This window comes from Peromyscus leucopus, chromosome 4 (assembly GCF_004664715.2).
Source record: "Peromyscus leucopus breed LL Stock chromosome 4, UCI_PerLeu_2.1, whole genome shotgun sequence".
NCBI lineage: Eukaryota > Metazoa > Chordata > Mammalia > Rodentia > Cricetidae > Peromyscus > Peromyscus leucopus.
In genome coordinates this window covers 123,370,723-123,384,621 of record NC_051066.1, presented here as the reverse complement: position 1 = coordinate 123,384,621, position 13,899 = coordinate 123,370,723, and positions in this window count along the sequence as shown.

The window sequence follows — 13,899 nt, the reverse complement described above, 5'->3', positions numbered from 1 at the left end:
CTTAGATTTTTTTAAAAATGCATTAAAAATCAATACATTTAAGTATCTTTTTTTATCTGAGAAAAGTGTGAAATGCTAGAAACTACAAAAGAAACTATATAAAATTGTGTTCGTTTTGTCGAGGCAGAGATGAAGGTTTTCAAGGCCATAAAAAATGGTAGCTTATGTTGCCACCCAATAATAGTTTAAAGATAAGAGTCGCTGGAGAAGGGAACAGAAAACCTCCCATATCTTTTCTTCCCTCAGTTATGGTGATGTGCAGAGTGATTGAGAACCTTTGGCAGTATAAGGAAAACCCCAGTGTATAGTAGTGGTGCTCTATCCCTAGCTCTCTGCACTACCAACAACAATAGAGACAACAATCTATCTATAGCTAAGTATAGCATGAGGTAGGGATTAGTTTAGAGCTGTGGTGGTTTGAAAGAAAATGGCCCCCAAAGAGAATGACACTATTAGGAGGTGTGGCTTGTTATAGCAGGTGTGGTCTTGTTGGAGGAAGTGTGTCACTATGGAGGTGGGCTTTGAGGTCTCATTTATGCTCAAGTCATGCCCAGTGAGACAGACCACTTCCTATTGCCTTCAGATCAAGACGTAGAATTCTCTGCTACTTCTCCAGCACCATGTCTGCCTGCATGCCACCATGCTCCCTGCCACCATGATAATGGACTAAACATCTAAAACTGTACTCCACCACCTCAATTAAATGTTTTCCTTTATAAGAGTTGCTATGGCCATGGTGTCTCTTCTCAGGAATAGAAACCTTAACTAAGACAGAAGTCAAGCACCTGGTATAATACAGGTCTTGTCAAAAACCACAAAGAAAAAATGCTTCAGATATAGGCAAGGGAGAAGCAGGAGTCCCTCCAATCTTGATGCACATTTTTGCAACTCAAACTCATTTAGACAACAAAGATAAAAACAAAGAATAATTTATCAGAAATTCAAAGGTGCATCTCTACTCTCTCAGTTATGTTTTATTCTTAAATATTCTTAATGTTGAAACAGATTTTTCTAGGAACTAATATTTAATTATGGGACTGTGACAACGTATGACAAAGATGGCATAAATAATTTCACTGTGATATCAGAAAGGTTTTCAGATGACAAGTTTAAACACGTTAACATTTCATTTCATTATTCTGGCAACATAATTAGTTTTAGGATATAAGTACAGAAGGTGTTTTTTAAAAAGGTATGGAAGGTGTTAATCCGAGTATAATCTCATTATTTTAGCTCTGAGATATAAATGTCAATGAATTATGGTTGCTTAAGGTATTTTTAAAAGTAAAATACATGCAGAAAATATACAGAGTTGCTTTTCACCTTAATTTTTTACATTTATTTATTTATTATTTGTGGTATGGCATCATGCACTGACCACAGAGCATGTGTGGGAGTCAGGAGAAAACTTGCAGGACTTTCTTCTCTCCTTCCACCCTGTGGGTCCTGGGGATTGAACTCAGGTCATCAGTCAGGCTTAGCAGCAATTGCTTTATCCACTGAGCCATTTCTTCAGCCCTTCTTTGTATTTTTTCCATGTCACTAATTAGATAAGTAGAGAAATACTGATAACAGTGCTATGTCTTAACCACACTAATTTAAAATTTGTAAGATTTGTAGACATTTAGATCAAGGAAATGAAAAAAAGTTCAGGCATTTATATATATATATATATATATATATATATATATATAGAGAGAGAGAGAGAGAGAGAGAGAGAGAGAGAGAGAGCGCTGATTTTCAACAAAGGCAATTCAATAAATGATACTCAAGTAACTAGATATTCAAGGGAAAAAAGAAAGAAATAATTAGAGAAGAAAATCAAAACAAATTGCATTCACTCTTTCTCACATGCTATGCAAAACTTGACTCAATGGACCAGGACCTAAATAAAGGCAAAACCCAAAACTGAAACATTAGTGAAAAAGGCACAAGGGTGTTAACAAAATCCTGGTTATATGATTGCACATTTGTCAAAACTCATATACTTAGAAAGACTAAAAAGAACAAATTTTTACACATATATTTATACTTAATTTTGATTATTTTCCAAGTATGAGTGTTAAAACAGTATTATTTTATCTAGCATTATGACATACTCCTACAATTCCAGCACCCAGGATTCTAAAGCAGAAGGGTAGCAATTTTGAAGGCAGCCTGGGCAAATGGATATCTCCTATTAATTCTTAGTTTGTAGTTTATGCTCCATCCACATGAAACAATCTGTCACTCTTGGAATACTGTACATTTTCTTGGGCTTGGCACGTGTCTATTTTTGTTGCTATAACAAGGTATCCAAAGTTGCACACTTATTAAGAAAAGTTTATTTAACTAACAGTTATAGAGGATGAAAGTCCAAGATCAAGTGATCCCATATGTTTGACCACAGGTGAAGGCTCCCTTAGCTGTACCACAACATAGTAGGAAAAACACTGTATGTAATAACAGGTCAATAGTGAAGAGTAGCCTTATTTTAATAACAATGCACTCCTATAAGAAGTGATAAGTGAGGTCTCAAGAAAACTGTATTAACCCCATTCAAAGGCAATGCTTTAAATGGTATATAAATGGCCTATTTATTAATAGGGCTCCCTACTTCCCTTTTTTGGTGCTTGAAATTGAACTTAGGGCCTTGTGCATGCGAGAAAAGCACTCTACTACTGAACTGCATCCCCAGTCACTGTCCCTCTTAAGAGGGACTAAGTTTTCAGTATATGAAGCTTTGGGATACAATCATATGCAAATCATAGCAGTAGGCACTAAGTGATCACTGATTTAAATTACCAGATGTGGTGATATATGCCTATACTCTCACTCCCAGCTCTAAGAAGGCTGAGACAGGGTTGTAAGTTCAAGGCAAGCCTTGGCTACATAAGTTCTAGGTCAGCCTTTTTGAGCCTGTCTCAAAAAATATACATACCACTCATTCATTCATTCATTCATTCATTCATTCATTCATTTACACATACATACATAACTTCTATAAATGCTCCTAAAATATTCTTCTGTCTGAATATTATTTCTATCATCTATCTCCTTGACCTACAAAGTTCATAAAATCCTTATCTATTGTTTCCTCAATGCTATTCTTCCTTGGTATATAATTTTCCATTGCATTCCATTTGCTTAATAAAGTTTGATTGATTTCAGGATTATCCAATTCATTTTCTTCTAAAATTATATATAGATAGGGGATAGATAGGTAAAGATAATAAAGAGGAGTATAGTTATTTTATGCCTGAAGATCCATGTTTTCACAACAAGTAGGATATTATTTCACATTTTGGCAGAGTGGCATTTGACAAGTGAAGAAATGTCATGAGATTACAGTAAAATGACAGTGCTGAAGGAAATAAACTTTTCTATATAGCTAGATTTATAAATATATTAACATTATTCCTGAGCCATCACTATTTACATATTGGAAATAAGTCTTTTGTTGTTCTTATAAGGGAGTTAAATGAAGGATAATGTTGTGGAATATTATTTTAAGATGTGTTACATTTGTTTATGATGTGAAATAGTTGTTTAATGATGCAAAGATGTGTTGCATTCTTTTATGTTGCATTTGTTTAACTCTGTGAAACTGTGTTACTTTCCCTGTCTAAAACACCTGATTGGTCTAGTAAAGACCTGAATAGCCAATAGCTGGCAGGCAGAAAGAATAAATAGGAGGAGAAATCTAGGAAGAGAGGGGTAAAGATGGAGGAGAGGGAAAAGAAGGGTTCAGCCACCCAGCCACACATCCAGACACGAAATAAGGCAGAAATAAAAGATATAAAAAAAAAATAAAGGTAAAAGTCCGAAGGCAAAAGGTAGATAGGATAATTTAAGAAACACTGGCTAGAAACAAGCCAAACAAAGACCAGGCATTCATTAGAAAGAATAAGACTCCATGTGATTTATTTGGGAGTTGGGTGGCGGGCCCGCCAAGGAGCAAAAGAGTAGAAAACAACCAACAACAGAATAAAGTAAATATCTTTGGGGAGGCGGACTTCTTTTATCTGTCACATTTTTACAGTTAAGAACAGTGAGATTCAAAAGGCTTAAATAATATTTACCACCAAATTTCACAGTTTTGTGGAGTAGGATTCAACCAAAGTCCATGTAATTCTAAAACATAGTTACTTTTTAATATAGTATATTGTTCTTAAAAATAATGAAGATAAAAATGAAACCAGTATTCTAAGCTAAATTTTTTAGTTTGAATACTAATTAGTATACTGATACCCCTGGAAATTATTTCAGGGAACTGTCTCTTCATACTTTATATATTCTTTAGTAATTGTCTTTTCTTTAAAATTAGTGATAGTATTTTTCAAAAGCAAAAAATACTGGATATACTAAAATACTTATATAATACTTAACTGGACTATTAAAGAGTTTAAGGCTGTAAAGATGGCTCAGTGGCTCAGGCACTTGCCACCAAGCCTGATCAATCCCCAGGACCCACATGATAGAAAGAGACTTGTTTCCAACAAGTTGTCCTCTAACACACATCATACACACATACACACGTGCACGCGTGCGCGCGCGCACGCACACACACACACAGACACGTGCATACACAGGTATGTGCACATACAACAAAATACCATGGTCCATGTATGCACAAACACATACAAATGTAAACGCAAAATAAATGTAATTCTAAAATTTGGCTATTAGCTAGTGTTGATGAGTGACATGAGAAGAAAGTTTATGCACTCATATGTAAACTGATAGTCTTTTGAAAGACAATTTGGCAGCTGCTGTCAAATGTAAAATAAACTTGACCTTTGACTAAGTTTTACTTCTAGAAATAGACCTTACAAAATTTTCTGTACAACAAGGATCTATATGTATGTTACCTATAGCACTGTTTATAAAAGAAATAAAAAAGGAGAGAATGGGGATCTGAGGAAAGAAGGAAGGAAGGGAAGGCAGAAGGAAGAGAGGGAAAGAGAAAAGGAGAGAGGGGAGAAAAAAAGAAAAGAATGAACCTCAACTCATTGGAGTTGGTTAACGAACTTATGTGAGCTCATACTGTAGAACAGAATGTGATCATTAAAAAGATGATGGATATCTACACTGTCACAAATATTATATATATACATATATATAAAACTAGGAAATATGTGTAACTACTTATATCCCAATAAATAGGAAGTATAGTCAAGTAAAGTAAATCAGAGTATATGTAATGATACAATTACATAAAAAGGTAAGTATATTCTAGATACACAAAATTACTACAGAATATAATTATGTATGCACATATATGTATTTATGCACACACATGTAGAGCACACTATAACATACCTGTATACATAAATGTATAAAGAAATGCCTGGAAAAGCACATTAAAAAAACCTCAATAGTGATAGTTCTGGAGACAGGGATTGTGTGTATGCACAGGTTACTTTCCATTTTACTAGCATGGGTTGGTCAATAGTATCTGTAAAGGGGCTAACCAGTAAAAAACTTAGGACTGTGGGTCATATAGTGTTTGTTGTAGATGTTTTGTTGCAATATCATGAACACAGCCATAGACAAATGAGTGTACTGTGTTCAATAAATCTTTATTTATGAGTACTTAAATCTGAATTTTATAGGGTTTTCACATGAGATGAATAAATATTATTTGATTTAATAGCTGAGCATGTTGGTGCACACTTGTAATCCTAGCACTGAGGAAGATAAAGCAGGAGGATTGCCATGAATTTTGAGGCTAGTGGATACCAGAGTAGTCAGGACTACTTAGCAAGACTCTTTCAAGAAAAAAAAATGAGTAAAACCAATTTAGCTCCTGGGATATCCAGAAAGAGATGCTAAGCCAAATCTGGGGCACAAATTTTAGATCTATGTGAATTTCTGTGAAAACATATATTTGTAATGACAAGGAACATACATTTAGGTGTGGACATAGGAAATTTGAATAAAATACTATAGAATCATTGTCTCTCAATACAATAATGATGAGTGACACATAGCCACTGAGCCCTTGAAATATGGTTACTCCAAGCCAGGAGTGCAGTAAGCATAAAACTGCACAAGTCTAGCACACAGGCAGGTAAAACCCTCCTTAATCATTTCATATACAGTGGCTGCAGAGATCATTCAGTTGTTAAGAGCACTGGGTTCAGTCCAACCACCCACATGGTGGCCCACAATTGTCTTTAACCCCAGTTCCAGGGGATCCAACGCCATTTTCTGTCCTCCATAGGCACTGCACACACACATTACACTTACATGCTTGAAAAACATTCACAAACATAAATATAAACAAATTTTAAAAATTAACTTCATGGATAAAAATAATATTTCAGATATATTGTGTTAAGTACAACCCACCAACTTGAGCATTTTCAACTACATATTGCCTTACATTTCTATTAAACAGCACTTATATATATACATATATACATATATATATACACACCTTTATTACTTGAATTGATTTGCAACAAGCTTCTCTTTGTTAATTGTAATCTTAATAATACTGTGTTGATATTAATAATAAATAACAATTGTCTGTAAATTTGCAATACATTATAACATGAGAAATTATACTATTAAGTTTTCTAATGAAATTACTTTATTTATGTGTGTAGGATTTGTAAGAAAGAAATACCTTTCATCTAGTAACCACTAACAGGCACTTGAAACCTTCAGGCTTTCTCTTGTGCTCATACTATAAACATGTGCATACGTGTATATACATATCCACCGAATCCATACGGATACAACTATCCAGATGAATATAACTTTGTAAACTTTGAGTAGCCATCAAAGTCATTGGGCAATACAAAAATAGTCTCTCATAACTGACACTCAAAGCTAGCATAAATCCTGATCCATCATCCTTGTAGAATTACAAGAAAGTGATGCACAGTTTTCTGAGATCTCCTTTCCTCTCCTATTCAGAATATTTAATTCCATGCCAATGTCAATCACACTTTTAAGTTCTATGTTAAATAAGATAAACACATAAAACGCATGACAGCACTGAGTATGTTACAAAACATTAATTTTTCACCTTCCAAGAAGGACATGAGGCTTTATATATAGTTTGTATAGTTAGATGTTTTTCTTCCTATTCTTCTAATAAAGTTCTTATTTGTGAGGTATTAATAAACTGCCTTTTTTTTTTTTACAAATCAGAGAAAAAACAAACTGCATTTTTTGCCTCATACAATTCTCCTGGATGTCAAAATATTCATGAGAGAGATACAACTGGCTTGAACACATACAAATGATACAATCTAAATAAAGAAAGCTAAGTGCAGTTTGTGGTTAGCTTTCCTTTTCTTTTTTTTTAAAAATAAAATTTCACTATAAAGCATAGGCTGACTTCAAACCCAACATCTTCCTTTTATCAGCCTCTTTACTGCTGGGATTAAAGGTGTGTGCCACCATGCCTACCTTTGTGATTGGACATTCATGGCCATGAACAGTCAAATATTTTCATGACTGCTTACTCATGTTCATTTATTATCTATGAAAATAAATTCAATCACAGAGAATACACTGAATATACACATTCTCCATTTCTTTTTTGGCACAGGTATAGAATAGATACCCTAATTTGTTCATTAGAAAACCATGCTCAAATAATCTCTTTTTGACACATTTTTTTCATGGTAGGGCTCTTAATATGACACTTGTCTCTGCTAAACCTGGTTTTATGCGAAGAGGATTTCAGAGGGCATTGGAAGCCCTGGGTTTCCCTTCCATCCTCCAGTGTCTTTAGAAAGCAATTTCTAAACCACCATTTCCACTACCCTTTTAATCTCTGCAAATTGTTGGTAAAAGCTATGTCAAGGCAGTCTGCCAACAGGAGCTTAACCATATATGTATTATCACTGATTATTCTAAAGAAATATTGTATTTAAGAGAATCCATTGTAAAATATGTGCCTATCAAATTATAAAGACAAAACTTCAGACCTTTCAGCATATATCTTCACATGTCTACAGTAATAAGCATATAAAACATAAAAATGCATTCTTAAACTGCCTCATGAATTATTTTATTATCCAAACCGTAGGGTGTGTGTGTGTATGTGTATGTGTGTGTGCACACACATCCATTGTAATTCAATGTTTGTTTATATTAGCTAAAAATTAACTTTATAGAAGTATCAATTCAATTGTTAAAAATTTCATCCTTACTACATAATTTGCCTTTACCCACTGAGGCTCACCATTTTTATTGTGGAATTAGTGATGTGTTTAAAACTGATTCTACATATATAGACTTTTCATTATGGAAAAGATAATTTGCCATTTTTGCCTTTATTTGAGATTATTATACATTCTTAACAACATACTCATACCAACAATAAATTGCTTTCATTTAAACTAGTACAGAATTTCTGAAGCAATTATTATTTCTATGGAATTATATTTAAACTAAATTGCCATGCCCTATGCTTTGTGATACTTTTGTGTTTTGTAAAATTCCTGTATTTTCAAAAGGAAAAAAAGCAAACAAGAAAAAATGGTTTTAATCAGCTTTCTCATATTATTGCTATATAATTTCCTATAGGGCAAATTTCATATGTAGTGTTTCATTTTAAAAAAATCTTACACATTATATTTGTTAAGAGGTCAGATCCCATTCTTAGATCATTTCGCAAGCTAGGTATTTTAGGGCAATGATTTCCAAGTCCATTTGACAAATGTGTTGTGGTTTAAGACTGACTTTTTACTGAGGGTATAGTTTACAGCACTTGGCTGTGGGGTTGATCCTCAGCACTGCAGAACTAAAACAGCATTAAAAACGCCACTGCTATTTATTTGTTTGTTTGTTTATTGACAAAGTCTCCCCTTATAGCCCAAGGTGGCTTCACACTCACTATGACACACAGGCTAGCCTTGAACCCACAATTCTCGTGCCTCAGGAGACTTGAGATTACAAATGTGTCACTGTATTCAACTTGATTTTATTTATTTATGAGATCATATGAGACAACTTTATCAATCAGGTTTTCCTGATGGTACTCACAATGAATAGAGTAATTAAACTATTTTGTATCAGGCTTTTTTAATGCAAATTATTGAGCTAATATTGAATTGGTTGAAATTTACCCAGTTTTATGAAGTAGACACTAGTTTATTGCTTTCTTGTATGCACAATTCTCAACCTAAAATTCAGACTTATATACATAAACAGCTGCTAAATAACATCTCAGCATTAGCAACAGACAGAAAAAAGAAAAAGTTAGAGAAATTATTCTCTAATTGTAATATTGCTCAAGTTATTCCTTCCAAAATGTACATAAACTTTAGTAAGAATGCAATAATCTAATAGTCAACTCACCAAACATTTTTTGGAGTTCTCCTTCAAGTAAGTTATAGCAATAAATAACCCAACTACCCAGCACATATGAAAAGGACACCTTCTTTGATCAGTGCAAGCCTATGTGTAAAGCTAAAGTGATACCATGTTAATATAATTTGCATTAAAATCACTTGACCACTTAGATTGGGGAAACTGATTGCATATGAAAAAAGTTATAAAAGTGCATATTTTTAAAAGCTATGTGTAAGTCATTCCTATTAAGAATGTATAGAGACAGAACATTTAAAATTTGCTCCCTGCACAAAATAATAATTTTTTCTTAAAATTCAAAGTATTCTTTTTTTCTATAACAGACATTTAATGACATTCTAAAACATGTGAAAGAAACAATTAAATGGAGATAACAAAGTTTTAAAGTTTCTATGGTAGCAAGATATACAAGTAAACTTGTTATTCAGAAACAAAAATTATATTTCAATATTGTCAGTTTTCCTATAGTATACATAACTTTACTCTAAACCATTATTTCTAAAAGTACAGAAAAATGTAGATATTTAGTTCAAGTTTATATTCCTAAGGTAAGAGAATTGTAATATAGTAGGTGTATTTTTACTTCTTGTTATATATACCATGTTATTTTCTGCTGTGAGTTAAAAACTAAGATTACAGCCTTCCCTTTATATTAGGAGAAGTATATTGTCTGGTTTGGGTTGTTTTATATTTCTTGTTTGTGGAGGTGTTTTTTGTTTTGTTTTTTCTTTGTTTTTTTTTTTTTTTTTGCTTTTAAGGAATCATATTTGAAATTTACTATTATGATTTAGCCAAAGATAGTATTTCTGATATTTACCATTTGTTCTCATGCTATACTAATAGTTGCACTATTAGTAATTGTACTAATTAGAAACAAACTATTGGTTAGACTTACTATCAGTAAGAAAGCAGAAAACAATTTTCAGTCTAAAAGTATATGAATCATAGAAAATGATCAGTCAAGAGTCTTTTTGCCAATAGTTAAATTATAAGGATTTTTTTTATTTTGTAAAGAAAATATGAAAGGACTACTGTGTATCAGAGAAAGTAATAAATATAGGAGTAAGATTAGCAAAAGAAATGTAAAATAATATAAATAATCAATTAAAACCAAAAGCATTTAGGAAGACTAAAAACAAAAATGGGAACTAGATTCCAGAAATTGATAAAATTAGCAAAAATTTAAAATAAATTTCATTTTGTCTCCTTAGCATTTATTTATATACCTTTGCTGCACAAAACTTGTGCTGTTGACATGATTCTTTATTCCTTTCCAAGTAAAAAGATCATAATTGTAATATTACAGCTACTTCTTCAACATGAGAATTTCACTAATCAAATTAGTTTACACCTATTTCAAACTAACCACAAGTGCAGCAAATGTCTCATTTCTAAAACAGCACTTATGTTCTTGATTAACCAGCAGAGAGTAGTATTTTCAAGAACAGTTCAACTTGATGTAGAAATTCAGGAGCCATTGACAATCTATGTGCCACAGTAGGAAGACAAAACCTCCCTCTTGGTTCTGGCTGGAACTCTACTTCAAAGGGGGTCTGTCACAAGGTCTCTCCCCTCTTCCCCAGGCCCCTCTGGTTGAGCTTCATGACAACAGTAAATCCCAACTTCAGGGAAGGCTCTTTCTTCTGGTTTTATTTTAGGGTTTTGTTTGTTTGTTTGTTTTGCCAAGGTTTTTGTTTCTAAGGTTAACAACATATTAGAGATTTTCAATAAAAGTCAATTTTTTTAAAGGCCAGGAGAACTTACTGAATCTTTTTGTATTGCAAATTTTTCTTTTTCTGCTATAGGCTATCTTAGTAACAATGTTGTATGATGTGTGAAACTATAAAAATCTGAACTCTGGAAAAAAGTCAAGGTACCAAAAACCAAACACATCCTGTATGTAAAGCAGTATTGTGCTTAAAAATGTGGAGCCAATCCCAGCAGCAGAATAAGAATGTCAAGTGATGTGAGGAAAGGAAACGGGAAATGAAACTAGAGAGAAGAGGAGGAATTATCCCTTTTCACTACTATATTCCCTCGAGAGTATTTGTCTCCGTTCTTTCCTTCCTTCCTTCCTTTCTTCCTTCTTTCCTTTCTCTTTCTTTCTTTCCGCTGAGTGACAACATGAGGTTAGAGAATAAAAATAAAACATTCCTGAGAAATACATTTCCTGTGACAAAAGTAATTAACAATCTTCTAACTATAAATTTCCATTCAGGTTTGGGAAGGAAATAATTGGATAAAACAAGTTTGATGGAAATTTTCATTAGAATATCAAACTGTTTTGTCTTTAAAAATACATGTATACATTCTGCAGATTCTATTAACAAATTCATCTGCACACACACACAAATAGCACTTGCTTTTTAAAGGTATGAAATGTCTAGAGTAAGACACAAATAACTGATACAAGAAAAAGTTGAATATTTTAAAATGTTTTCTTTCAGAACCGCTCATGTCCAGGAAGGGAATTCTACTTGGCTTATGATGTTCCTAAGCAGGCAAAAAGTGAATTCTGGCAGAAACTCTGTTTGTTTTGTTTTTCAAGATGGGAAAGTTCCATGTGTGAGTGCACTGATAAACTAAGCAGCAAAGTATATTATAGCTACTTATAAAATTGCCACACTGAAGTTCTACAAATAAAATGTCACAAGATAAAATGTGTAATTTGAAAACATAGTAACATTCATCTGAAAAAACTACAACCACTTTTCCCAGCTTGGACAACTCATCAACACGAAGTTTATGATAATGTTTTCATTTAAATGTGTCTAAACTTGAAAAAGATAATGGTTTGCATGAGACCTTCAAATTCAGATATTACAACTATATTTACTTACCTCATCTACCTCATCTTTGATTAAAGTTTAAGATTACTTCCTGTTGTTTTTGAGCTAATAAGTAGTATGCAACACAATATAAAGTAAAATAAAGTTTAAAACCCACATTTTAAAAGAATCCCAGCATTTGAGCAATATTTCTCTCTCTCTCTCTCTCTCTCTCTCTCTCTCTCTCTCTCTCTCTCTCTCTCTCTCTCTCTGGCTTCTTTGTATATCATTAGTTTACGAAATATAAGTAGCAGTTCCAGTTCAAGCTCAAGTGTCTCAACTTCAGGAAAGACCTATAAGAGTAACATCATGTCAGACTGCAGCAATATTAGTCTCGTTACAATAACGATGTTATACAACTGTAGCTCGTTAGGTCAAATAACCGATGATTATAAACAACTGGTAGGACCTGGCATGTTGTCCCACAGTATGCCTTTAAAAATGTTAACCACTCCCCTGGTTGTCACTGTCTTTCCTTGAGTTATCATATGGTCTTTTTTCCCTATAAAGGGCAGATTCTTTGCAAAAGTGTGCTGAAATGAACACAATTGTTGATTAAAATAATAAGACAAAACCACCAAGAACATTCAAATCACAGGACTGAACCCAAGAAAAAGATAACGCTGAACTGTTCAGATCTTCAAGACATGGACATGTGCTGCCAGGTTAAACTTTGGTAGTTGTCCTTTTGTTATAGACACAATAAAATCTTGCTTAAGAAATGTTTCTTTCTTCTACTCTGGCTTCCAGGAAACTTTTAAAAATGTGCCTTTGTTTTCTTCTTATCCTCATGTTTTCAAATTTTACCCATGCTTGCACACTTCTTTGTCCTTTTTCTCATTCAGCATCTGGTGTAAGTTCGTAAGTTAAGTTCTTTGTCATTCAGGCACATTTGTTAACCAAGAGATGACAATTTTTAAAAATCAGCTTACGGGTTTGCATTTTTCAGGAGGAGCTGCCATCTTCACCTGCCCTCTGCATCCACATCCATTTTCAGAATCCTTAAACAGGTTATTTTTCCATTACCACCAAAAAGATCCGTTACAGACAAGTAAAAATACTTGAAATTTCTGAGTCTCTCTCCCTCTCTCTTCTCTCTCTCTCTCTCTCTCTCTCTCTCTCTCTCTCTCTCTCTCTCTCTCTCTCTCTCTCTCTCTCTCTCTCTCTCTCTCTCTCCCTCTCCCTCTCTCCAGGGTAGTTACAGAAGAAGAAACCCTAATCAGATTCTGGGCATGGGAACAAAGGAAAGACAGCGGCAATGGAGGTGCAAATTAAATATGAAATATTTTTAGCAAATACACTTTCTCTTGTTCAATTTCCATCCTGAGAGTAGGAACAGCATACTTACAAGCCAGCATCTCTGTTAGTCAGTATCTCTCTGTGTTGTCTCTCTTCTTTGGATTTGGATACTTTGAGCTAATTTGGAAGTGTCCGTTAGGTTGCCTACAAAATGATGCTTTAAAGGATCTAACGATGCATAAATTAGGGAGCCCTACAATGGCAGAAGACGGTCATTGTACCTCTTCTCTTTATGCGCTCTTATGGTGGGACCCAAGAGCCCTTCTTCTTTCTTTCTTTTTCTTTTTTTAACACTTTAGATGATGGAGCCAGTGAGGGGCTGGCTGGTAGCTAGAAAGGAGGTGAGCCCTACAAACCACCCCCCTCCCAAACCTAACAGCTGGTTGTCCCCCACCACCACCCTCGACGTTACACTGAACTTTGCTACAAAGTCACTTTAGGCAAACTCCCTGTCTGA